A 24,346-nucleotide genomic window follows, 5' to 3' on the forward strand; every position below is an offset into this window, starting at 1 on the left:
TTTCACAGGAGAGGAGAAGGACTGAGACATAAGAAGGAACAGAAACTGTCTGCCACAATGGTTACCATGCCCACGTCTCATGTGAGGTGATGAAGGCACATGCAATGTCAGACAGCATGCCTGATGCTGTGGGGCTGGAACAGAACCAGCCTGGAGCACAGATACTCCCAGACCCCAAAGCTTGTGTTCTGAGGTGTAGTTGGGAGGGCCATTGCTTCATATATCCTTTTCCAGCAAGGGAAGGAGTAGGAGGATGGGGTCATTAGTGCTACCTGAGGATCTGTGAGTCCTTCTAAAGTATTGGCTTGCCCCTGACCATAGTGGAGTCCCTTCGGACTCCTTGAATCTCTCTCTGGGGATCTTTACTCCTTTCCTGTCCTCTCCCCTTCTGCTCCTCTCCCTCTCCTCTCTCTCCCCTCCCCTCCTTTTTCCTTTCCCACTTCTCCCTTCCTCTTTTATCTGGTTTCACAGTAGGTAAGCAAACCTTCCTAGAGACTCCTGGACCAATGTGCTCCAAACCACCATCTGAGGGAAGCTTTCTGGGGACAGAAACCCTTCACCATACTTCCTATGCTTTTTCTGGAGCCCTTGGCAAGTCCAGTCTGTCCTCAGAAGGGAGTATCTGTTGTCTGTGTGACTTAAAATAACGAGGTAGTTGTCTTAGTCAGAAGTGAAAAATCACTGGGGAGGGTTTTCCCAGGTCAGCAGCTTTCGACTTGGATACATAAATAGGGGAAATTACTTTTCCTTTGGAGTGGGGGCTTGTGGGTTGGCAGGATTCCAGGGCTGCATGTCCTGATCTGAGCCGGGTTGTTTAGTTTCTCGAGTCCCTCTTTGGGATATGGAGGAGCTGTTCTTGCTGAGAGGCCCATTGCACACTCAGGGCCTCTTGCCATTCCTTAGTGCCCAAGCAGGGCTTTGGTCTGACCCATCTGCAGGGTCCCTGACGTCACCCATTCCCTTGGAGCGTTTCAGAAGCTTTCTTGCTCTCTGCTTTAGAATTGTTGGGTACTTCTCTACCCCTAGCACTCAGTTCTGCGTACTCACCTTCCCTCAGGAGCTGTCCAGCAGCCTGCAGAGGTAGTGCCATCTAGAAACTTCCACATCATTCCTCCCTGGGGACCCTTTTAAAGTTCTGCTTATTTGTTAGTACATTAGTCAGCTTTCTGTTACTGTAACAAAGTACTCAAGATAACCAATTTAAAAGAGGGAAGGTTTGTTTTGGCATGTGATTTTGGATGCTTTAGCTATTGTTAACTGGCCCAGTTGGTTTTGGACCTGTAGTGGGACAGTACAACATGGTGAGGGCCCATGGCAGAGGAAGTCTGTTCACAGCCAGGTAAAAAAGAAAGAAGAAAGAGTATGGCCCCACAATCCCCTCTGAGGCTAAATAGCGAATGAGGGAAAGACCTCCCTCTAAGCTCTGTTTGTCAACATTTCTACCACCTCCCGACAGCACCAAGCTAAAGACCAAGCCTCTAACACTTGGGCCTTTGGAAGTTTCCCAGTGCAAACAATAGCAGCTGCTTTGGTCAGCTCCCTTTGCTCCAGCTAGGTTGGTTTTTTTTTTTCTTCATTTTTCTTTATTAAGAAATTTCTGCTCACTCTACATACCACCCACAGATCCCAACTTCTCCCTCCTCCCATCCCCCAGCTCTCTCTTCCAAGCCACCCTACATCCCCACATCCCCCATGGGGAGTCAGCAGAGCCCTGCACACTGAGCCTAGGCAGGTCCAAGGCCCTCTTCACTGCACCAAGGCTGCACAAGGCATCACACCACAGGCACCGGGTTCCCAATAGCCTGCCCATGCACCAGGGATGGATCTCCCTGTCTGGGTGCCCCCCAAACAATTCGAGCCAAACAACTGTCTTCCATATCCAGAGGGCCTAGTCCAGTCCCATGGGGGCTCCACAGCTACCAGTCCACAGTTCATGGGCTTCCGCTAGTGTGGCCAGTCATCTCTGCATGTTTTCCCAACATGATCTCGATGTCCCCGGCCTGCAGAATCTCTCCTCTCTCTCATCGATTGGATTCCTGGAGCTCAGTCTGGTGCCTGGCCGTGGATCTCTGCATCTTTCTCCATCAGTCACTGGACAAAGACTATGATGAGTGAATAACAGTTAGTTATTTGCTAGACCAGTCACCAGAGTAGACTGGTCCAGGCACCCTCTGGATCACTACCAGCAGTCCAAGGTAGGGTCATCCTTGTGGATTCCTGAGAGCCTCCCCAGCCCCTGCCTTTTCCTATTCCCATGATGTCCTCATCTATCATGGTATCTCCCTATGTACTCACTCGTAAGTGGAAACTAGATGTGAGGGAAGGGACTGCCAGATTGCAGCCCACAGCTCCAGAGAGGCTAGCCAACAGGGAAAGATCCTAGGAGGGACTCATGGATGACCCAGCAAAGGAGAAGTGGATGAGATCTACATGAGCAGACTGGGTTTGGGGAGGTGGCAGAGGACGAGGAGTGGGGGATGAGAACAAAGGGAAATGGGAGGGTTGAACTGGAACAGGGACAGAGTAGGTTTGGTTTCTTTAAGGAGAATTCTAACAGCTGGAGGTGGGGCTGCAGTCCCTTGTGTTTAAGGAATGTTCCTCTCTGTCTTCATTGAGTCAGATCCATTGGAGACAGAAAGGGGCTTTGGGTTTTGGATTTGGAAAGCCTTGATGATTTTTTAAAAATTTCTTTGTTTTTCTGGTTTTCTTGAAAATTTCTTCTAGTTTTAATTTTAACAAGTACACAAAATAATAGATATCATGATGGGATTTTCATACACAGGCTATTTTTTTGAGTGCATGTGTGTATGTGATGCAATACATGTGTATATGTGTGTTATATGTATGTGGGTGCATGGCATGTGAGCGTGCCTGAGGAGGCCTGAAGCTGATCTTAGGTATCTTTCTAGATCACGCTCCACTGATTTATTTATATATTTGTGACTGTTTGTCACTCATGAGTCTTTAGCCACATTACTTATCTTATCTATGGTTGTGAGGTCCCTCCCACACAATACCCCTTCTAGTTTCATGACCTGCACTCCCCACATACATACACATATATAAGCATCGAATCTGAGATTCTCATATAACGAGACATGTGGCAGTTGCCTTTCTAAGTTTAATCCAGTTTCCTGTAGATGCTATGGTTTCATTTTTTTTCAATGGCTGGATACATCTCCATTGTATTCATGTACTGTGTTTCCTTTATTCACTGATTGATGGGCATCTAGCTATTGTGAAGAGACATGCAGGTATCTTTGTAGCAGGGTTACAGTCGTTTAAGTACAAGCCCCGGGGTGGGATAGCTGGGTCAGATGGTATATCTATTTTAGTTTCTTAAGGAAATGGCAACGCTGGTTTCCATAGTGGCTGCACTAGTTTACATCTGCACCAGCAGAGAAAAGGGCTTCATTTTGCATGTCCTCTTTAGCTGCTACTGTTGTTTATTTTCTTTTTTTAAAATTTGTGTGTCATGTGTGCATATGTGCAGATGTACACAGGTGTGGAAGCTAGAGGACAACCTAGGATGTAATCCCCATGAATGTTGTCCACCTTCTTCAAAACAGGTACTCGCGTTGGTCTGGAACTCGCCAATTAGGTTAGGCTGGCTGAGCAGGGAGCCTCAGGTTCCTCTCTCTGGTCCCTGCCTCCTCCTACACAAGGATTACATGCAGGTGCCACTGTGCTGGACATTTTTACAGAGGTACTGGGGATTGAACTCAGGTCCTTGTAAAGCAAGCATTTTTACTGATTGGTCCATGCTCCTATGCCTTGGTTTGTGTTCTTGATGTTTGTTCTGAGTGGGGTGAGGTTTAATTTGCATCTCCTTGACAGGAAGCTCTGAATGTGAATCCTGCCTCATCACATTTTGCTTTGGGAACTTGGAGAGGATATTCATGACTCTGTCATTCATGTGTCTTTAGTCATGTTACTTATCCCATCCATGGTTTTGAGGTCAAAGGTCTGTGATGAATTAAAGTAGTTAGTGTAGCACCTGCCACACAGTGCGAGGCTTAGGGATAAAAGGTAGCCAGGGCTGTGACCACTAGTGTCTTCCCATGTGTCCCGTGCTGGGCCTGCCCCTATCCTGGCTAAACCGATTAGTTAAACTACTAAGGGACCTACAGATCTTCGTGGGACTCTCCTATCGTCAGAGAACCAGAGCTTGGGCAATAGGCTACATATGCTGCCTAAGCAAAGCAGAGAGATGAGCAGGAGGTGACTAAGAAAGGCCAGTGTGGGATTGCAGCAGAAGATACCCCTTCCCTCCCAGCACAGAGAAGCTGTAGGAATGAACACATAAGCAACATGCTCAGATCTCTCACCTGTAGCACCAGGGGCCCTCTCTTGGCTCCTGGTTAGCTCTTTAAGCAACACACACAGAGACATCTCTGCTATCAGGCTTGGAGCAAAGCAATCCAAGGCCCCTGGCAGTGATGAGCACTGGAAAACCCCCTGAGGGCCCCAAATGCCTGCTGCAGCAGCCTTTTCTCCCCCAACATCCTTCTGGGAATGAACTCTTCAGATTGCAGCACAGACCCCCCCCCCCCCCCCAATACCTATTCATCCACTGGGAGGGACTGGCTGGAGAGGACAAAGTGTGCACAAAAATTGTTATGATGCCAACAGTCTCTTCCACCATCTGGCAGCCCGAGCAACACTCCCTTTCTATGCAGAGCAGCAATTTCCGGGCTTTCTGATGGAATAGAGACTCTCAGGACGTGGTGTCACCATAGGGACAACAGTGCTCATGTATGGAGCATCTGCTAGGACCATGCCCACCTCTGAGCAATGCTGTCTGTGTCCTCATGGAGACTCCATGCCACAGTAGGATCATTGATATTATTTTCCAAGTAAGAAACAAAGGCATATATATTAAGCACCTTGCCCAGGGTGAACCCATGTAGCCTGACTCTTAAATTCCATATTCCTCACCTTTCCTTTTAGGGCAATCTTCAGTGCCTTTGTTTTAAAGCAACAGAAAACTTATAGTTCCGAGGGGTGAAGAGATTGCTCCAGGACACACAGCTAGTAGGACTAGGTAGGACTAGGACTCTGGTTGCCAGGCCTTAGCCTGAGCCTCTCAGTCCCTGGGAATCTGCATCTCAGTTGATTTTGTGTGCCCCCTCCACTGGAGGGGGCTGTTCTTGGAACAGGGCCTGCAGGAAGATGTGGATCCTGGATGTAACCACAGCTGTAGCTGGGGGTGGTGGTGAAGGAGGTGGGACGGGCCAGGCCTGAGCCTGGGCGTCCTGCCAGAGCTGCCAACATGAATTTATATTCTGTCTTCTCCTTTTGCCTGATTTAATGCAACCTTAAATAATAATGGGGCAGGAGGAGGGGGATCCAGGGAGGATCCCCCCAGCCAGGCTTCTGTGTGACAGTCTCATCAGACCCTGTGTTCCCCTTTGCTGTTGGGAAACAATTTCTCCTGCGATGTAAACATTTTTTTAATGATAATTCCAGGCTCAGTGGCACCAAGAGCTGTGTGAGACACTTCCCTCTGGCTCCCTCTGCTCCTCAGATGGAAGCAGAATGGGAGCCTGTAACCATGGCAATTCTCTAACATTCATCTTCCATAAACTATGAACATGGGGGAGTCTTGGTCACTGCTTCTTCCATGAGAAAACAAAGCTCTTTCTACTGGGAACTCAGGGTAGCTGGAAGGGGACGGGGAGGGAAGTGGCCAGGGTGGGCTTCTGCCTTTTCCTTCTTTTTTCTGTAGCGATGAGTGGCATCCTATTTGGTTCAGCCCAAAGCATGGCTCCAGCATTTAAATAAGAAATAGTCCAGGCCAAGTACTGAGAGTGCACTTTATTATTTAGTTGAAGGCAGGAGAGAAGGAAGGAAGGAAGGAAGGGAGGAAGGAAGGAAGGAAGGAAGGAAGGAAGGAAGGAAGGAAGATACTTCTGAAAGAAAGGCTGAAGGAGATCATGAGGAGTGATGGAGGGCTGGATGGCTTGTATTTCGGAAGAGGTTCGAATTCTACCAACCTGCCCAACAAGTGTCAAGATGACATAGCCATTGTTGCCTCTGGAGTATGGGTTCTGATCTCCCCTCTTGTTGTCAGCTGGGTGCGAGGTCTCTGTACTGTTGGTATCAATAGTATTTGATGAACAAATTGAATAAATGAGTGAAGGGATAAGTGTATCAAATATTTTATCTTTTTGAATGCAGAGGTCAGTGAGCTTCCTGTTATAGCAAACAACTGGAATGATTTACAAGGAGAAAAGGCTTATTTCTACTTCATAGATTATGAGGATTTGGTCTATGATCCTTTGGCTCTGTTGCCTTGGGTAAGGTAACATATCATGGCAGGTATACACCATGGAGTAATACTCCCCTTTTGGCCAAGAAGAGAAAGAGAAAGGAAGAATGGGGTCCCACAATCCCCTTCATACTCCTTGAGAGTCAGAGAACTTCCTTAGGCCCAACCACCTGAAGTTTGTGCCACCCCATGATAGTGTCAAACTAAAGACAAGGCCTTTGACATAGAGGACTTTGGGGAATATTAACGATCCAAAATTCAGTAGGGAGTAATCATTATATCTCATTATAAATACAGCAAGAGCTATGAATCTCACTCTAAAATTGAAGTCATGAAAATACTCTTTTAATATGTCACTCGGGTGTTTTTTGTTACTGCCCACCATTGCTAGTGTCTACATAGAGAACTGAGCCTTGTCAGCCTTGAGATGGCCTTGAGCATTTGCTGAGTTGGAGTATCAGTGAGAGAAAGTCTTTCACGGCACCTGTGAAGTGATCTTGTGGCTAAACCCCACATTTTGGGAAGATCCTCTTGGTTCCTGTAAACCCATTGTGGACAGGAAGCTCCAAGTAATTTCCTCTCCAAGAACTTTACAGAGAGAGGAATTTGACTTTCCTGTAGGGCAGGGTGAGAAGATATGTGTCTAGAATCAGCAGGGCCTGTTGGCAACAGAAAAACTGCACAGCACAGGACGGGCTCTCAGGTGGAAGCCTCAAGGATGACAGAAGTGCTGAGAAGCATTCAGTAGAGGGCAGCATGCTGCCCTTTTCTCTACAAGAGAATCTTATTCCTCTCTCTGAAAGGTTCCCATCTCACAGCAGGGAGTGGGGCTTGTTCACCCTTGTGTCCCCAGAGCTTAGCACAGGGCCCTGCTACTGGCTGGGGTCAGGTGACCTCTCAAATTATCTTCAGTTCAATCATGTGAAGAATACAACATTTTTTTTTTTCTGAGTTGTCATTGTCCTAGGTTGTTAAGGCAGCTTACATTATAAAGGAAATATCATTGATGGCCTTAGATGTCTTCTTGTTGGCTCGTGACCTAAGAGTCCTTCTCTCCTTTACTTACCAACACCATTCCTCCACCTACCACATTCTTTCTATGCAAAGGTGTAGTTGGACATTTCTCTCCCACCAGCTTGTTCCCAAATATCTAGCGGCCACTTCCCAAATCATTGACTTGGAGGCTTAATATAAATTAGAAATGCTCTGCCAATAGCTCAGACTTATTACTAAATAGCTCTTACATTTTAAGTTAACCCATATTCTTTATTTATGCTCTGCTGTGTGGTGGTACCTTTATTAGCATGGCATGTTCATCTTCTGCTCCCTCTGCATCTATCTGGTGACTCCAGACTCTGCCCTTCTCCTTCCCAGAATTCTCTCATTTTGACTTTCCTTTCTGCCTAACTTTATTCTGTTCAGTTATTGGCTCATCAGTTTCTTTATTAAACCAAGCACAGTGACAAATCTTCACAGTGTACAAATGGATTATTCCACAGCATTCTCCCCTTTTTGTCTAACTAAAAATGGTTTTAATTTTAACATAGTATAATTATATCTTAATTATTATATTATATTACATTACATTATATTATATTTATTATATTATATTATATTATATTATATTATATTATAAAATATACAACAAAAACAATGATTAAGAATCACAATTACAATATCCAGTCTATTTGTATTTGGCAAATTTAGAGAAAATACTCAATTATCTATCCTATCTTGGTAGGTCTAAAGTTTTATACCTAATTTGCTTTCTATCATAACTAAGAAAACTGTAAGTTTAACTATTTAGTTTTTAATGCCATCAAAGACCCCAGAAGGGTGAAATGTGACCTAATGACAGGGATATCAGGCTGCCTGGACAGTCACTCTAAGTTCCTCTGCACACAGTACTTTTGGACTTTTCTATACCAAATGTATCATTCCCTTTTCTATTTCTGAGATCTTTGCTTTACACTCAAATGATATCTCTTTATGGACCCAGTTGTTTCCTGTACTGAATCCTGAATTCCCTAAGGGCAGAGATTGGGTCTAAGTCAACACAGTATCCCATAATACTTTAGAGTGGGACTTGTTAAAGAGTAGATTGATCATGTGGGGACAGGGTTGCCCCCTCTTCCAGGCCATGTCACTTTGCAGTTCCTCCCACAAAGGTGGATGCCACTTCTCTGCCCTTGACTTTGGACTTTAATTTTGCTTTGGCCAGTGAGATACTAGGAGACAAGATGCTACATGATGCTGGAAGGGACTTAGCATGTGGACTAGACTTGACTTAGTTTTCTCACTCTCACCTGTTCTGAGTAAGGATGAGGAACATATAGCAGGGCTTCCCCAGGCAGCCTGCAAACCTATCTGTGAAAGCAAATGCTTGTTGTAAAAAGCTATTGATATTCAGAGGCTGTTTGCCCTGTGATGACCATTGACTAATCCGGCTGTTAGTCTAAACTGTAGCCTGGGAAACCCCAAAGGTCTGTGTTGCTAGTCTATCTTTGGCATTTGATGCAGAAGTTATCGGAAGCATAGAACACTGGGGGTGACTTCAAGAAGTGGTTGGTTATTGCCCAAGTGGAGACTGAGGTAGGTGGAGGAGAAATGGATATTTTTCTAAAGGTCTTCCTCTATGAGCTAAGCATGTTTTTAAAACTCACAGATGATGACTTGTGGGAGGGATTCTCTGAAAAGCATCATTTTCCCTTGTAGTTACAGGCTGTGCTGCTTCCTGTTGTGACTTCTATGAGTAACTCTGAGGCCTAAAATAATGCTCGTGTGTGCCTGTGAGGGTAAGTGTGTGTGTTTCACAGAGACACAGAGGTGGGCAGAGAAGCCTTTTTGAAAATTGGACATTTCCATCATTCTGCTATGGGATTTCCTGACCAGTGAATTGAGTTACTGCTGGCAGAAGGGATGGGGTGTGAGAAGCTTAGGGAGCCTAATTAAGTTCACATCTTCACCAGTGACTTGAGAGTTTCTCATAGTTCATGCCTTTCTAAATCTGGAGGTGCTAGGGATGACGAAGGATAGGCAAGGGAACAATGCTTCTTTTTTAGATAGAACTCTTTATCTATGTTTAATCCAAACCAGTTCTCCAAGGAACAAGGGCTAGTGTATGAATATCTTGTAGAGCCTTGGTGAGTCATTCTCACTCAAAAGCATCCTCCATGGAGCATCCACTGTGTGCTGCTGGGTACCAAAACTGCAGCCATAGTTCCATGGAGATCATTGTCTAGGGAGAACATACTCCCAGAGAGTCACATGCATAACTTAAATATGTGATGCTGACAAGGGTATGTATATGTGGAAGCTACTGAAGGCTAGAAGAACAAGTAGGAGAAATATTTGATTTGGGATATCTGGGAGGAAAGATAATTTCCAAAGCTCTGTTAGGCGACTCAAACTCTTTGTCTTATGGAGATTGGCTAGGTATATATAGGAAAGAAAGGCAAACTGCAAGGTGGTTAGAGGCTGAAACCAACATGGTGAATCAAGATGGCCTCTGCCTCAGTACGATGGCACTCCCTTATCTCCCTTACCATTAGACTTGCAAAATTGTCTGTTTCCATCGTGTATTCGACACTAGTACATATCTGGAAAATCCCATACAAGGACAAAAATAGACAGTGAACACCATTTCAGGAAATTCTGGACCCATACCTAGAGTTCCCTGCCTTTTCCTACTCTCAGTCACAAATAATTCTCCTCTTTATTACATTTCTCTGTTTAAAAAAAACAACAGTAACAACAATATGACTCTCTTAAGAAATCTGTATCCACCCCTTTTCTTGGATGCACACTTTTCCCTTATCTGTTTCTTTTCTTTCTTTCTTTTCCTCCCTCACTTCCTCCCTCCCTTCTTCCTTTCCTCCCTCCTTCTTCCCTTCCTTCCTTCCTTCCTTCCTTCCTTCCTCCCTTCCTTCTTCCCTTCCTTCCTTCCTTCCTTCCTTCCTTCCTTCTTTTCATGTGTATACTAAAGATTGAACCCAAATCCTCATTCAGGCTCAGCAAGTGTCCCAACACTGAGCTATATTCTCAGCCATACTAGCCTTTTAATAAACCAACTCCAATTTTGCTTCATATCCGTTCTTCCTGAAATTCTTTATAGAGGTATAGTTCAGATATGGGCTGCATCTAAGCAGTGGTCTCTGAGGAGAACTCAGGCTGTCCAGTAACAATGCTGAGTTGTTTCTCTCATTGCTGGTGACTTAATCAGGGCCATAGCTACTCCACATGGAACCCTGCACACATGGGCAAGAGATGCTAGGGCAGTGCGTGACCTGCAGGGATATATAGTAACTCCATACCTTGCTCATACTTGCTCATACTACTTCCTTCCTTGATTCTCAACTGTTTGCCCAGGGCTTTGAGATGTGGGTCTGAATTCATCTCCTTAACTGGTGTGTCCAAGGCTTGCTGAGCCACATGTGTTAGGCATGTACGGTAAAGTGCTTTCTTGATACAGGGAACAAAAGAGAATGTAAGAACATCTTTTCTGGTACAGAGCATCTAGTATCTACCATCTTAATTATTCATAGATCTGGTGTTCTAATGAGTGGAAACACACACTGGATGTTGTCCTGTCTGGGATATTGCTCAGTTTATCATTTTCTGTTCTGTAATTGTTGTTATTGTTGTTGGTGGGGTCCTAAGACCTCTTCTAAAGCATCAATGTGTGTGAGTTCTTATGTCTACCTGGACTCTCTGTGATGTTGTTTCTTCTCTAACTGTGGCTAATCTCCCTGTTTTTTTTTTTTTTTTTAATTCTTTGGGGGGCCCACCATCCAGCTCCCAAATAATTACATGGAGACTTATTCTTACTTATGAGTGCCTGGCCTTAGCTTGGCTTATTTACAGCTTTTCTTAAATTGTCTCATCTACCCTTGTCTCTGGGATTTTCCCTTTCTTCTATATTCCTTTCTTTCTTTCTTATTCCATGACTGGTTATGTGGCTGGGTAGCTGGTCTCAGGTCTCCTCCTCTCATTTTCTTGTTCCTCCTTGCTCTTTTCTCCAGCCTAGATTTCTCCCCCAATTTATTCTCTCTGTCTGGCAGCCCCACCTATCCCTCTCCTGCCTAGCTATTGGCCATTTAGCTCTTTATTAGACTAATCAAGTGTTGTAGGCAGGCACAGTAACACAGCTTTACAGAATTAAACAAATTCAACATAAAAGAATGCAACACATCTTTGCATCATTAAACAAATATTCCACAGCAAAAACAAATGTAATACATCTTAAACTAATATTCTACAACACCCTGGTACCCAAGGAGAGAGCACAGCTGCTACAGCTTCCAGGCTCTGACTATTGCCAGTTTTCCTGAATTGGTTTCCTTTAGTGCTTTCTCCAGGCATGCTGGGTTTCTGCCATGCCTTACTTACTTTCTAAGGCCCTGGCACAAATGGTCTTTCCTCTTGCAGCAACTGTGAAGGTGACTATCTGATTCTTGACTTGGTGTCTCCACTCCTGTAATCTGACAGAGGCCTGAGCAGATGGCACACACTTGATTCCTCTGACTTGGAGAGTTTGAAACAATGTTCTTCCAGGCATTTTGCAGTGGTCTCCTGGCAGAGTTCTAAACACAGACCCACTCTGTAGTCAGCATTGTATCCTGTGCTTTATGTTGTATTTACAATAATCAACCTGGTTCCCTGCCTTTAATCTCTTTCCTCTTAACATATCCTGCACCTCCCTGTTGCTTTAGTCACCTCTGAATTAAGCTCTGTTTATGAAACTCCCTACCCTAAAAACTTTTGGTGGCTCTCTATGGCTTCCCCAATAAAGCATAACACAACAGCCAATAAGGCTTTTATTCTTGATTCTAACCCATCCCCTCAGCCTCTCTGAGTTTACTGCCTCATGAGCTTTAGGTGCTGGCCTCTCACTTCATTGTGCTAAAGTATTGATTTACATAAAGCTGTTTTGACATTTGCTGAGTGTACAGTTTAGGAGCACTGAGTCCTCAGCCATGTGATTATATGCCACCATTGTGCCAGGCCATCACTTTCATCATCCCCCTTCACCTGGGGTTCCTTTTCTCAGGGCTGGAAATAGAATTCTTTATGCTTTTCAAGGTGTTTCACAGTTCAAAGGATGTTTTTATTAGGAAGTCCTGCTGGACTGCTCCTGTGGGAATCTGCATGTTGCTTCTGGGAGATATGCTCATGTCATTGCATTAATTTTCTTGGCTATTTTCTCTCTAGGTTCATGATACTGGTTTCTTGAAGCCTAAGATAGAGTCTTGGTCATCTTTGTTCATGTGTGGGGTGTAGTGGGTAGCCATTCCAGCCTTGGCCTGGAAGTTCCAACCCCCACTGAGGCTTTGGTAATGGTCACGCCTACAAGGCAGGGCTGAGAGAGGATGCTGAAGACCCAGGATCAAGAGGAGAGGCTTTTCTTGGTGCCCAGGCCCTGGACGCTGGAGGTAGACCAAGCAGGGTTCTCCAGAGAACACCACCAGACTGCGCCATACCTTTCCCAGACCCTGCAACCTATCACTTCATTTGTAAGCTACTCCACAAAATAAACCTCCCTTTTAACTACGTGGAGTGGCCTTAATAATTTCACCAATAGTGGGGTATCCGGCTGCATTGAATTCCTTATAAATGGTTAGTGCTGTCAACCCCACAGGTGAGATCTGATGTGGTCCATACATGGTGGAACTGCCATTTGGCTGAAGGAATAGCATATAGCTACAAAGACTATCACAAAAACAAGGATGACAATGAGCTGATGGTGTTGAAAAATGAATCAATGGGAATGTGATTTGGAGCAGCCAATGTGGAAAAGTATGCAGTTTCTCCAAAAGTTTCCTTATGAAAGAAATCAGGGCTGTAGTTCTGTGGTCAGAATATGTGCTTATCATGCACAAGGCCCCAGGTTCAATCCCATAAAGCACACACCAATAACTACTTCATGATCCAGCAATCCCACTCATGGGTATATACCCAGAAGAATGGAAAGTAGGGATTCGAATGATTATCTGTGTACCTGTGATCATGGCAGCATTCTTCACCACCGATGAAGAGTGGAAACAATGTGCTCTGGACCGAATGCTTTGTCACTATAGAACCTATCTTGACATTCTACCCCTCAACATGATGGCATTAGGAGAAGAGCCTTGGGAAGTAAATATGGCGTGAAGGTGGGGCCTTCACCAAGTGGATTATTGCCCTTGTGGAAGGAGTCCTAGGGCTCCTTTCTTCTCTCACACCCCACTTTTCCCCTCCCTCCTCTCTCTTCTTTAGACACAGGAAGGAGATAACAACTATAACTTATAGGAAGGTCCTCCCTAGAGTCTGACCATGCTAGCTTTCTCTCAGAGTTTTAGCCTCTATAACGGTAAAAGATAGGTTTTTATTGTTTGTAAGATGCCAGGCCTATAGCAGGTACTTTGTTTTAGCAGCCTGATGTGCAGAAGATACAAGCTAAGTTGCTTTTATTCAGAAACAAAATACTCAATATACAGAGAAATATTAATGTTAACAAAAACTAAAATTCCAACGCATTTCACAACATGAGTCAGCCTTGAAGGCATTACAGGCAGTGAAGTAAACCAGCCACAAAAAGACAAATAGTCCATGTTTAACTTATCCTTAGAGGAGTCGAACTCACCAAGAATCTGTACCAACTTCTAAGGCAGAATCAATGGCCTAGAGCTAGGGAAGACGAATTAGGGAGTGTTTGTTCAGTTTGGGACAATGAAAAAGTCCTCCATAGACTTGGATAATAATGAGAGTTGTACCCTGGTGTGAGTGTAGTCCTGTCCCTGGGGCCTACACTTCACAATGAATAATTTTACATTATGTACATGGTACATTTTACTACAATACAAAACTGAAAACACTGACAGCAGAAATGAATTCATGAGTCTAGAATTCGTGGTCTGGATCCAGAATGGCTGCTGCCTCCATGTTGGCAGTTGTGAGGACTTGAGATGGGTCAAGATATGAATGAAGTGAGCAGTAGGCATGTCCTGAACTACTTGAGTTCTTCCTGAACAGGCAGTGGGTACAGAGTCTTCCATACTTGCTCTGCCTATGGTGGGGTCCCCATCTGAGCCTGCAGGTTTAGTGTCCACACAGGGACTGCACCTTTATTGCTCATCATTTTGCCTGTCTCTCTGTGTAGGTGTGTCTTGAGCACTAATGCTCACATATCAACAGTTGTGATGGGTCTTCTCCACCCACCTCTGGGTCCATCCTCTTCCAACCTGGCTCTGTTCTGCTATGAATCTCGAGGGGCTTAAAGATAAGGATCCCACCACTTCTTTGTTATTTGTCTTCCAGGTGGTTTGGGAGGGATCAGGAGATCTAAGAAATGAGATCAAGACTCTTCTGCCAGTTTGACACTGGCTCTGGTCCTTTCCTGCCATCAGGACTGATACCTGGCAGTGGCAAGAAGGAAGAAGGAAAAGGAGAACCTCCCCTATTCCTGTTTTTAAATAGAATATTTGCTGGAGATTTCCAACCATACTTCTGCTTATATTTTATGTGGTCAGAGGCTGGTTGTGCAGGAAATGTAGTTTTATTCCTGGAAATAGTACACTGGTGTAAATATCTGAGTTCTGTTTCTAATGAAGAAGAGGGGAATGGATGACCACTGTCTTTGTCTGCTTGGACCTTATTAAAAGTCTTCCTCCAAGTCCCCTGGTGCATGAGCAGGCTTTTTGGAGCCCACTGCCTATGATGGGACACCTCAAGTACCCTTGAGGCAGGGGGAGGGGATTGGACCTACCTCTACTGAATATTCTTCCCCATGGGAGGCCTTGCCTTCTTGTGGGGAGGTGGATGGGTTGGGGGAGCTGGAGGGATGGGAGGAGGGGGATCTTTGATTGTTGTGTAAAATGAATGAAAACATTTTCTTAATTTAAAAATAAAAAACAAAAAATAGTCTTTCTCATTAAGACAGGCCAAGACAGACAGCTGGGTCTTCTTTGTGCACTCATTAGCACTTTCTAGCTCAGCTAACCCAGTTCCTACCATAGAGCTAACCAAGGGGCAGAGAGTCAAGGGATCTGCCTCAGAGGAGAAGGTAAAGAAGCAGGGTGTCCTCAAGTTCAAACAGAAGCTCCTATGGCAAGGAGGTTGTCCAATGCCACCTGCCGGTTACCTTGAGATGGGGGTTGTTATGGTATCAGGAAGACTGTAGGGGTTGGTGTTGTGGGTACCAAGGGCTATTTTCACCTACACTCTGTAAAAGTTCTCTTCAAGAAGCTGGAGTAGCAGTTAAATCAAGCTTGCTTCTCATGCCACAGGGCTTGGAAAGGTCCCAGGTACCCCAGGTTTCTTTGTGTCCACCAAACAAACCTTGTAAGAAGCTAATGCTGTAAGTCAGAGGAGTCCAGTGTGGCCTACAGTGAGTCTGTGCCAGCACTGAAACGTTGGGACAAAGCACAGGAAGTTGTCCTGTTCCCAGTACATGTGGCTGCTGGTGGGAAAAGCCGCCAGCAGTAGCCAACAAATGACCTATGCCAAGGGACCCTGTAGTAAGCACTGCTCTGGGGAATTGGGTTCTCTGATCTCTCTCTTTTCTTTCTCTCCCCATGAACCTGGTCACATTACTTGCCTTCTCTGAGCTACTTAATCTTCATCTGTTAGAGGGTATGATACCAGATCCTGGCTTATTGGGTTGTGTAGATGTAACCATCTTGTTAAATAAGAAACACAGAGCCAAATACAGAGTTAATAGCCAAAAGGTCAGAGCAATAGCTGAGAGCTGAAAATCTCACCCTTCATTGCTGCTGCTGTCTTTCCTCTCCGCAAGAGGCCTGCTTCCTGTGTCCTGTCTTTTTTATAGACTTTCTGTTCTGCCTTCTCATCGGTTGTAAACCCAACCACATGACCTCCTCATCACTGCCTGTCTGTACAGACCTCCAGGTCTTCTATGGCTGGTATTGAGATTAAAGGCGTGTGTCGCCGTGCTGGCTGTATCCTTGAACACACAGAGATCTGCCTAGTTCTGCCTCCCAAGTGCTGGGATTAAAGGCATGCACCATCACCGTCCAGCTTCTGCTATAGCTTGCTCTGACCCCAAGGCAACTTTATTAACATACAAATAAAATCACATTTCAGTACAAATAAAATATCACCCTAAGGTTACAGTGGGTAAACAGGTCATACATGCCAGGTGTTGGGCGCATGGCATGGAGTCTACAGACATGGGGGTGCTTCTTAAGTGATGTCCCATTGATGGAGTTTGGAGGCATCCTCAAGAGTTACAGGCACTCCTGAGGAAGAAGGAAGCATTCTTCCTGGGGGTGGGGAAGGGCTACTGTGAAATGTAGGTAAGGAGCTCTGACTCCATGGCTCCTGAATTATTCATGGAAACAACTTTTGAATAATTGGAGGCTATTTTTCATTATCATTGTGTCCCAGAGAAAGGACACCACTGCTGAAAGCAGAAGCAAAGAAGTACAGTCTATTCATCTCAGATTGCCTTCTTAAAAGTGCTTAGAGATGGCCCCAAACCCTTCCTCGATTGGGAGGTATGTACAGGAGCAAAACGGGAGAAGAGGTTGAGGAGGTGAGTGAAGGACCCAGGTATGGAGGGAAAGAGGAGAGGGGAGGAGTGCACAGGAGAACTAAGAAGTGAAATGAGACAGAAGAGTCTGAGCTGGGGTACACGGTCTGGAAGGATTTGGAACCTGGCAGACTTCCAGCCAGTCTGGAGGCCTGTTTTGTGTGGTTTGTGTTTGGTAACAAGGACCATTTCTCAGTGTCCAATCACCCGTCCTGACATTTTGATCCCACTGAAGCATAAGACAGTGCAAAAGGGGCCTGACTTGCTCTGCTTCTCTTTCCTCCAGCAAGTGCTATTTCTGTCTATGCCTCAGTTTCCCTTTCTGATGGATGGAGAAGGATGGAGAATGTGTCCTTTATAGGATTCTTCTGCAGGTTCCCTAAGAGATGTGGTTGGCCCAGAACAGTGTGTGACTTGGAATAGACTTTAAGAGCTGTTAGGAAAGCAGTTTTTCTCCTCATTCCTCATGAGAGACCCAGCCCTGGGAGGTAAAGACCTGCCAATGCCAAAGGCAGGTGGAAATGCCCACCAAAGTAGTAATACTGTCAGTCGTAATAAATGGACATGCTCTGTTTCTCTGAGTTCAATGGTTTATCTTTCATGTGAAGTTCACTCGGGAAGCCTGGGTTGCGAGTTGGATAGAGGTGCTCAAAGCCTACAAAGTCTCAGTTGAAAAGAGGAATTACTCAAAAGATCAACTTGCATTAAATAATGTCAACCTAGTAATGACTGTGATAGAGTGGGGAATTGCTAGGACAGTGGGTTTTAACTGCTCTCTCCACATGCAGTGGAGTGCATGATAAATGTACATATTTCCATGTATCAATTTAAAAACTCCCAATGAATGCATTTGCTTTAATATGGGCCAGTGGCCTGGGGCAGCAGTGTGTTGTGGGCGGGTGCTAGAGAGAGTGAAGGTGGAGAGCCCAGGCATGGAGGAAAGGGGCAAAGTACATTTTGGAAGGAGGAGGCAGGAATGGACGTAGGGCCTTATGCTCTTGCCAAACGCCAATTTAAAGGTCCACATTATGTGTGCATGTGAACACACTGATATCCACACAGGTGCAGAATGAAAGTTACTTTGCCAGGACTCTGGGACTGCCCATCCCAACCATGAAGCCAGCCTTCCCAGCTCAAAGCCTGAGAGTTTACCTCACATGTCCATTTCTTTGAAACTCTCTTAAGTTTCCAGTCCAGCTAGCTTTGGCTTGCCCCACATGTGGCCTCTCTCATGGGCCAGCTCCACCCCACATCTGCAGCTCTCTGTTACTGTAGCTTATGGCTATTGATCGACATAAGAGAAGAGAAGAAAAGGTTTCATCTCCCAGAGGCAGTTTCAATCACAGATCCATTGACCCCTGCTTTTGAGCCCGTGGCAGTATGTCACAATTAGGAACATATGCAGGAAACATGTGCTGGGAAGGTGAAAAGAAAGAGAGGACCAGAGACTCAAAGTGTCCTTTAGGGCACACCCAAAGTGACCCACAAGTTCCAAACAGGTTCCACCTCCTCAAGTTTTCATCTTTTCCAGGCAACAAGTTGGGAACCAAGCTGTTAGCTCATGGGTTTTCAGGTGACATCCAGATCTGAGCTGTAGCCCTACTAAACTGTATGTTAGTGATGAAAAGTCCCATAGGATAGAAAGTTTTAAAAGTTGTTTGTGAGTGCCCTGGGACCCCTCATAGGGGTATACAGGAAATGTGTGTATGGGGATGTCCAGCATCCTGAGTTTGGATGCTCAGCATCCATGTACTACAAAGCCAGGTGTTCTAGTGTGCACCTGCGATCCCAGCTGTAGAGAAGGGGAGATAGACATACTCCTGTGGTTTGCTGGCCAGCCAGTCTGTATGAATTGGCAAGCTTTGGCTTCAGCAAGAGTCCATGTCACAAAAAGTAAGGCAGAAGGCAATTGAGGAAGACACTAGACATTCACATTGACTTCTACCCATACAGGTGCACATTCAAGTATGATCACTGGCACACACACACACTCACCCCCCCCCCCCCACCACACACCACACACATACCACATACACAACATACCACACACATATGCACAAATGAGCTTGTGCACACACTTAAAAAATTAAGGCATACAGTGATTCCACAGCAAAATTATGTGTGCTAATACACTATCCTATGATGAATGTTTATAAAAGTGCAGGGATTTGGGGGTTTGGGAGAGGGCTGGGTCATCTTGAAAACCTGAGAAGGCTGTGGGGCAGAGTGACAGTTGAGGATGAATATTAAGTCAAATTGAAAGGTGCACATTTGCTAGCAAGAGTGAGTGTCATGATGGAAATCAGAGGGAATGAAGGCATGGTACTGTGTTAATGAGAAAGGGCAGGAGGGACGGGGCAGGATCAAAGGGTATGTGCAGAGATGGGCACAGAGGAGGCTAGAAACATAGGTGGGGCCAGAGTAAGGTCTCCAGTGTCACTGCAGTGTCACTGTGCTCTAAATGGCACAGATGGAAGGGAAATGATGGTTTTATAGGCCCACTCTGCCTTCTGCTGTGGTTCATTTGGTATGGGGACAGGTAGGCAGCTGTGATCTGGTGGTGTCCAGCCCTGGCCTCCATGACTCCTAGGCCACAGTAAAGCTGCTTATCTGGGAAAGATGACAATACCATTTGGAGTGGACAGTCCCAGGTGTCCCTGATGTGACAACATCACCTGGAGTGGATGGTCCTGGGTGCCCCCGATGTGTTGTTCAAATTTTAGGTGGTCTTTTAATAAAAATCCCAGAGCCAGATATCAGGGTGAAAGCTAAAAGATCAGAGATGCAGAACAGCCAGTCACTAGTTCTTACCTCTATAAAATTCTCAGTCTAAAGAGAGTGAGTTCCTGTTTCCTCATGCCTTATATACCTTTCTTGGCCTTGCCATATTACTTCTTGGGATTAAAGGTGTGTGTGCTTCCCAAGCAAAGGCATGAGATCTCAAGTGCTGAGATTAAAGGTGTGTGCCACCACTGCCTGGCTCTGTTTCTAATCTAGTGGCTGGTTCTGTCCTCTGATCCTCAGGCAAGTTTATTAGAATACATAATATATTACCACATTTCCCTTTTTTGGTCTAAAATAATAAAAGGTTATAACTAAATCTTTTTGGAGACTTCAAAGTCACTGTTAGGCATGGTTATAGTTCCCTGCAGAAAATCCTTCTCTTGGGACAAGTTTTCTGGATGATTTGTCATTTTTCTTCAAATATCTCATTTGTCCAGTGGTCTTCAGATTCCTTATCTGGATGCCTTCATTTTCCTGAAAGACAAAACTAAAACCCTTCCCCAATCCTAACTTTGAGGAGCTCCCTTTTTCTAATCTTTATCAATTTTGATTTATGATTTCCCCTTAAATTTTTGTTTTATTTTCTAAATCTGGTCTATCATCCAAAGCAGTATGGTTTTCTTACAATAGGAATTAGGTTCTTTAATTGCTCTGAGAAGGTGTTTCTTCCACAATGACAGGAAAAGACTGAACCGAATTTGACATGGGGGCCTGTGAGAAGCTCCTCAGGGCATATCCTGACAGCAAAGGCAAGGATTACCTTGTCTGTCCCTTGTTGACCTACATTCATTCGTCCAATGTTTGCCTTTGCCACATCCTCTGCATAATCCAGAAGGGAGGAGCATTCATTCTGTTGCCATTGTTCCTTAAAAAAAACATTGTTTCTAGGAATGTCCTCTTTACAGTCCCTTTTTAGGTGACCTTGTTTGCTACAATTGAAACATCTGACATTACTTTTTTCTTCCTCTTCTATCCAAGTATCATCATGGTCATGAGATTCAATATTCATTGTATCTTGAATCCATTCCTCTAAGGGTACTGATCTTGCCTTTAATGGCCTAATCACCCTTTTGCATTGTGCATTAGTATTTTCAAAAGCCAGAGATTCAATTATTATCTGTCTAGCTTCTGAATTTGGTATCATTCTATTTACTGCTGAAGACAGCCTATGTAAGAAATCAGTGAAGGTTTCTTTTGGACCCTGTATAACTTTTGTAAATGACTCCATTTTCTTTCCTACTTGTTCACTTCTATCTCAAGCACTCAAGGCTGCCACGTGGCATAAAGCAAGGGTGTGTCATCATCTAACGATTGCCTTTCTACATTAGCATAATCTCCCTGTCCAAGAAGTTGATCTTGGGAGATTTCAAGACCTCTAGCTCTACTTTGTTGTTCAATGGTCTTAGCCTCATCCCTCCACCAGGTCCTTCATTGTAATTGTGGGCCAGATTCTAGGAAAGCAGTAACCAAATCTCTCTAGTCTTGAGGGATGATTCTATTACAAGTTGACCACAAGTTTAACATCTGCTTCAAAAATGGGGAATGTATATCATATATACTACATATGCATGACACTATAGCTTCTTTGAATTTCCTCAAATCTAACATTTGCATAGGAGTCCAATTAGCTCTTACACAGCCTTAAGCATTTGGCAGTTTCTGTAAGGTAGATTAAGGTTGGCTGTTTCTCTGTAACCTTATAATGCAATCCTGAGATTGGTTCACCTTTGAATTCTTCTGTCTGGGTCTGAATATCTCTATGATCTGTTTTAACAAGTTTTTCTAAAATTTTTATCTTGGCACTTATATTAACCAACGTTTTAAATGATAAAACAGAAATCATCAAACAAATAATATTTATAATTAACATTACATAAATCCCATCTGCATTAACACTCCTCTCATTTAATTGTTCCATTTTCAGACCTTCAATTGTATTATCAAACAGAGACCAAATTCCCTCCATTGTAAAAACGTTTCCTACTTTTTAAAAAGGTGGGAAAAATTCTTTTTTAACTAATTTCTCCCTTTAAGGAATTAGTTAACCAAATCTGCTGACAATGACAATTAGGATGTGAGGCTGACTGCTTCTGATTGAACAGTAGAAGCCTGAGTGGGTTTTGAGGAAGCTGCCTAGTGTGGTAACAGCCCAAGATGGGGATCCAGGGAGAGATCACAACCCACAAGAGAAGAAGCCAAAGAGCCAGCCATCTGCATGAGGGAACTCGAAAAAGCAGCTAACTCCTATGGTTTTTGGAGCCCAAAAACTAATGGAGTTTGCTGCAGAGAGGTTGCAACAAAAACTTGGCCAGTGGGTTAAGGAGTCCGGCCCACATGGGGTGGAGACCCTGGCCAAGTGCAGCTCAAGCATGAGCCTGGGACTGCAAGGCCACAGACAAGTGGCGTTTTCATGAATTCATACCCTACAAGTCAGATGCCAGATGTTGTTAGAATCTTAGATGGTCTTTTAATAAAAACTCAGAGCCAGATATCAGGGGGAAAGCTGAAAGATCAGAGAAGCAGAGCAGCCAGCTGCTAGTTCTTACCTCTACAAAATCCTCAGCCTAAAGAGAGTGAGTTCCTGTTTCCTCATATTTTATATACCTTTCTCTGCCCAGCCATATTACTTCCTGGGATTAAAGGTGTGTGCCACCACTGCCTGGCTCTGTTTCTAATGTAGTGGCTGGTTCTGTCCTCTGATCCTCAGGCAAATTTATCACCACACTGATGTGACAATGCCACCAGGAATGAATGTTCCCAGGTACCTCTTCTGTGACAACGCCACCTGGAGTGAATGATCCCAGGTACCCCTGCTGTGACAACCCCACCTGGAGTGAATGATCCCAGGTACCCCTGCTGTGACAACCCCACCTGGAGTGAATGATCCCAGGTATCCCTATGGCCACAGGAAGTCTTCAACAAGGCTCACTATTCTTGAGGATCTAACCCAAAAGAGCATTCAAGGTTAGTTATCCATCCATATGTTCTCAAGGCCTGATGGCCATTCCCAGCAGAAGGGTCATCCCTGGTAGAATTTTCTGGAATCTGTGCTTACATCCACACCTTCTCTGAAATCATTCCATCAAGTGGTGGACTTTCTGGCTTTGACTAGAAATTTCATATATAACCAGATCCACATCAATGATTATACATAAAAATAGAGACAGGGAGAACTGGGCATGAGGGGTGCATTCTGTATTTACTGTGTGGAATGCCTGTGGGGAGATTGGGCAGAGCTGCCCAAAGCAGCTGGGCAAGGACCTGGGTTTTGCCACTGTAAGAAAAGATTAAATGGCAGAGAGAATGGTGCCTTGCTGGCAGCCCCCCACTAATGGTTCGAAGATACTGATAATCAATGTAAAGTTGCGTTCATCATGCATGCAGGGAACCTGACTCTTTTGGATGATCTATGTCCTCATTGCTGGAAAGAACAGAGAGTTGGGGAGGTCTGTGTGGAGCCTGAGGCTGTCACCCCTCATCAAGGAGTCACACCCTCTGGAAGTTTCAGATATGCAGCTATTTGGGACAGGGTCTTGTGAATTTCCGAAAATGATGGTTGAAGTTGACACTCTTGAGGTCCAACAAACAGATACCTCTTCTAAGGAAGTGACACATGAATTTTCTTAGGAATGGGCCACAATGTCCCACAGCAGCAGAATGAGGGGCTGTAGCTTTCTCCCATCAAGGTTCCTGACTGTGCTTATGGCTCTATTCCCTGGGAAGCTCATACATTGTCCACACTGCATCTCCCTGAGCACCCTTCTGCCCAGAGAACCTGTCCTTGTGACCACCCATGCAAAACATGGTATTAGAGAAATGCATCATTATCTACCATTCTTGACTTTCTCCTTACTCTGCCTGAGCAGTCATTTTCCTCTCTGGGTACATTTATGTGGCTGATTCCTGATCCCCATGGAAGCTTGGAAGGTCAGTTACCAGCTTTGTCTTCTTGGCATGGCTGTGGCTTGTGCTGGCCACTGTGGCAACCACTATCACCTGCTCCTTGGCTTTTTACCACCTTCTATTTTTAATATTTATGTTTATTTTTAATTATGTATTTGTGTGTGTGTGTGTGTGCATGCGCACATGTGCAAGCACACATGAGTGCAAGTGCCCATAGAGGCCAGAGTATTGGGATCCCCAGAAGCTAAAATTATAGGTTATGAGCCAAATGATGTAGATGTTTTGCCAACAAATTCAGGTTCCCTGGAAGAGAAGCAAGCTCGCTTAACCACTGGGCCTTCTCTCTAACCTTCTATTATATTCTTTTATTTATGGTGTCTCTATCAATTATTTATGCATCACTATGACCGAAATGCCAGGAGGATGGTGGACATTCACAACCAGGAAGCAGAGAGGGAAGTTGTAACCAAGGGCAGATATAACTTACTTCTTCCACCCAGGTACTACCTTCCTCCTAAATGCTCCATAGCCTTTAAAAATCATGCTCCAGAGTTGGGTACCAAGTACTTAAAATATAATGCAATGGAGGATATTTCAGATTCAAACTTTTGCAGTGGCCAACTGGCTGTCTCCAGTTAGTCCCAAAACTTCCTGGACTTCCTGTTTTTTCTTTGGCAAGAAAAGAGGATCGGAGAGCTGGAGATGGGGATAGTAATAAGGGAGAGAGAGAGAGAGAGAGAGAGAGAGAGAGAGAGAATGCTACCAAATCCTGGTGATACCTTGAGCACCCAGAGTCAGGCCTTCACAAGTGACCCCTGAAATTTTCAATTAAACAAACTGGAGAGTCCCCCTTTTCTGCT

Source organism: Onychomys torridus, chromosome 1 (genome assembly GCF_903995425.1).
Source record: "Onychomys torridus chromosome 1, mOncTor1.1, whole genome shotgun sequence".
NCBI lineage: Eukaryota > Metazoa > Chordata > Mammalia > Rodentia > Cricetidae > Onychomys > Onychomys torridus.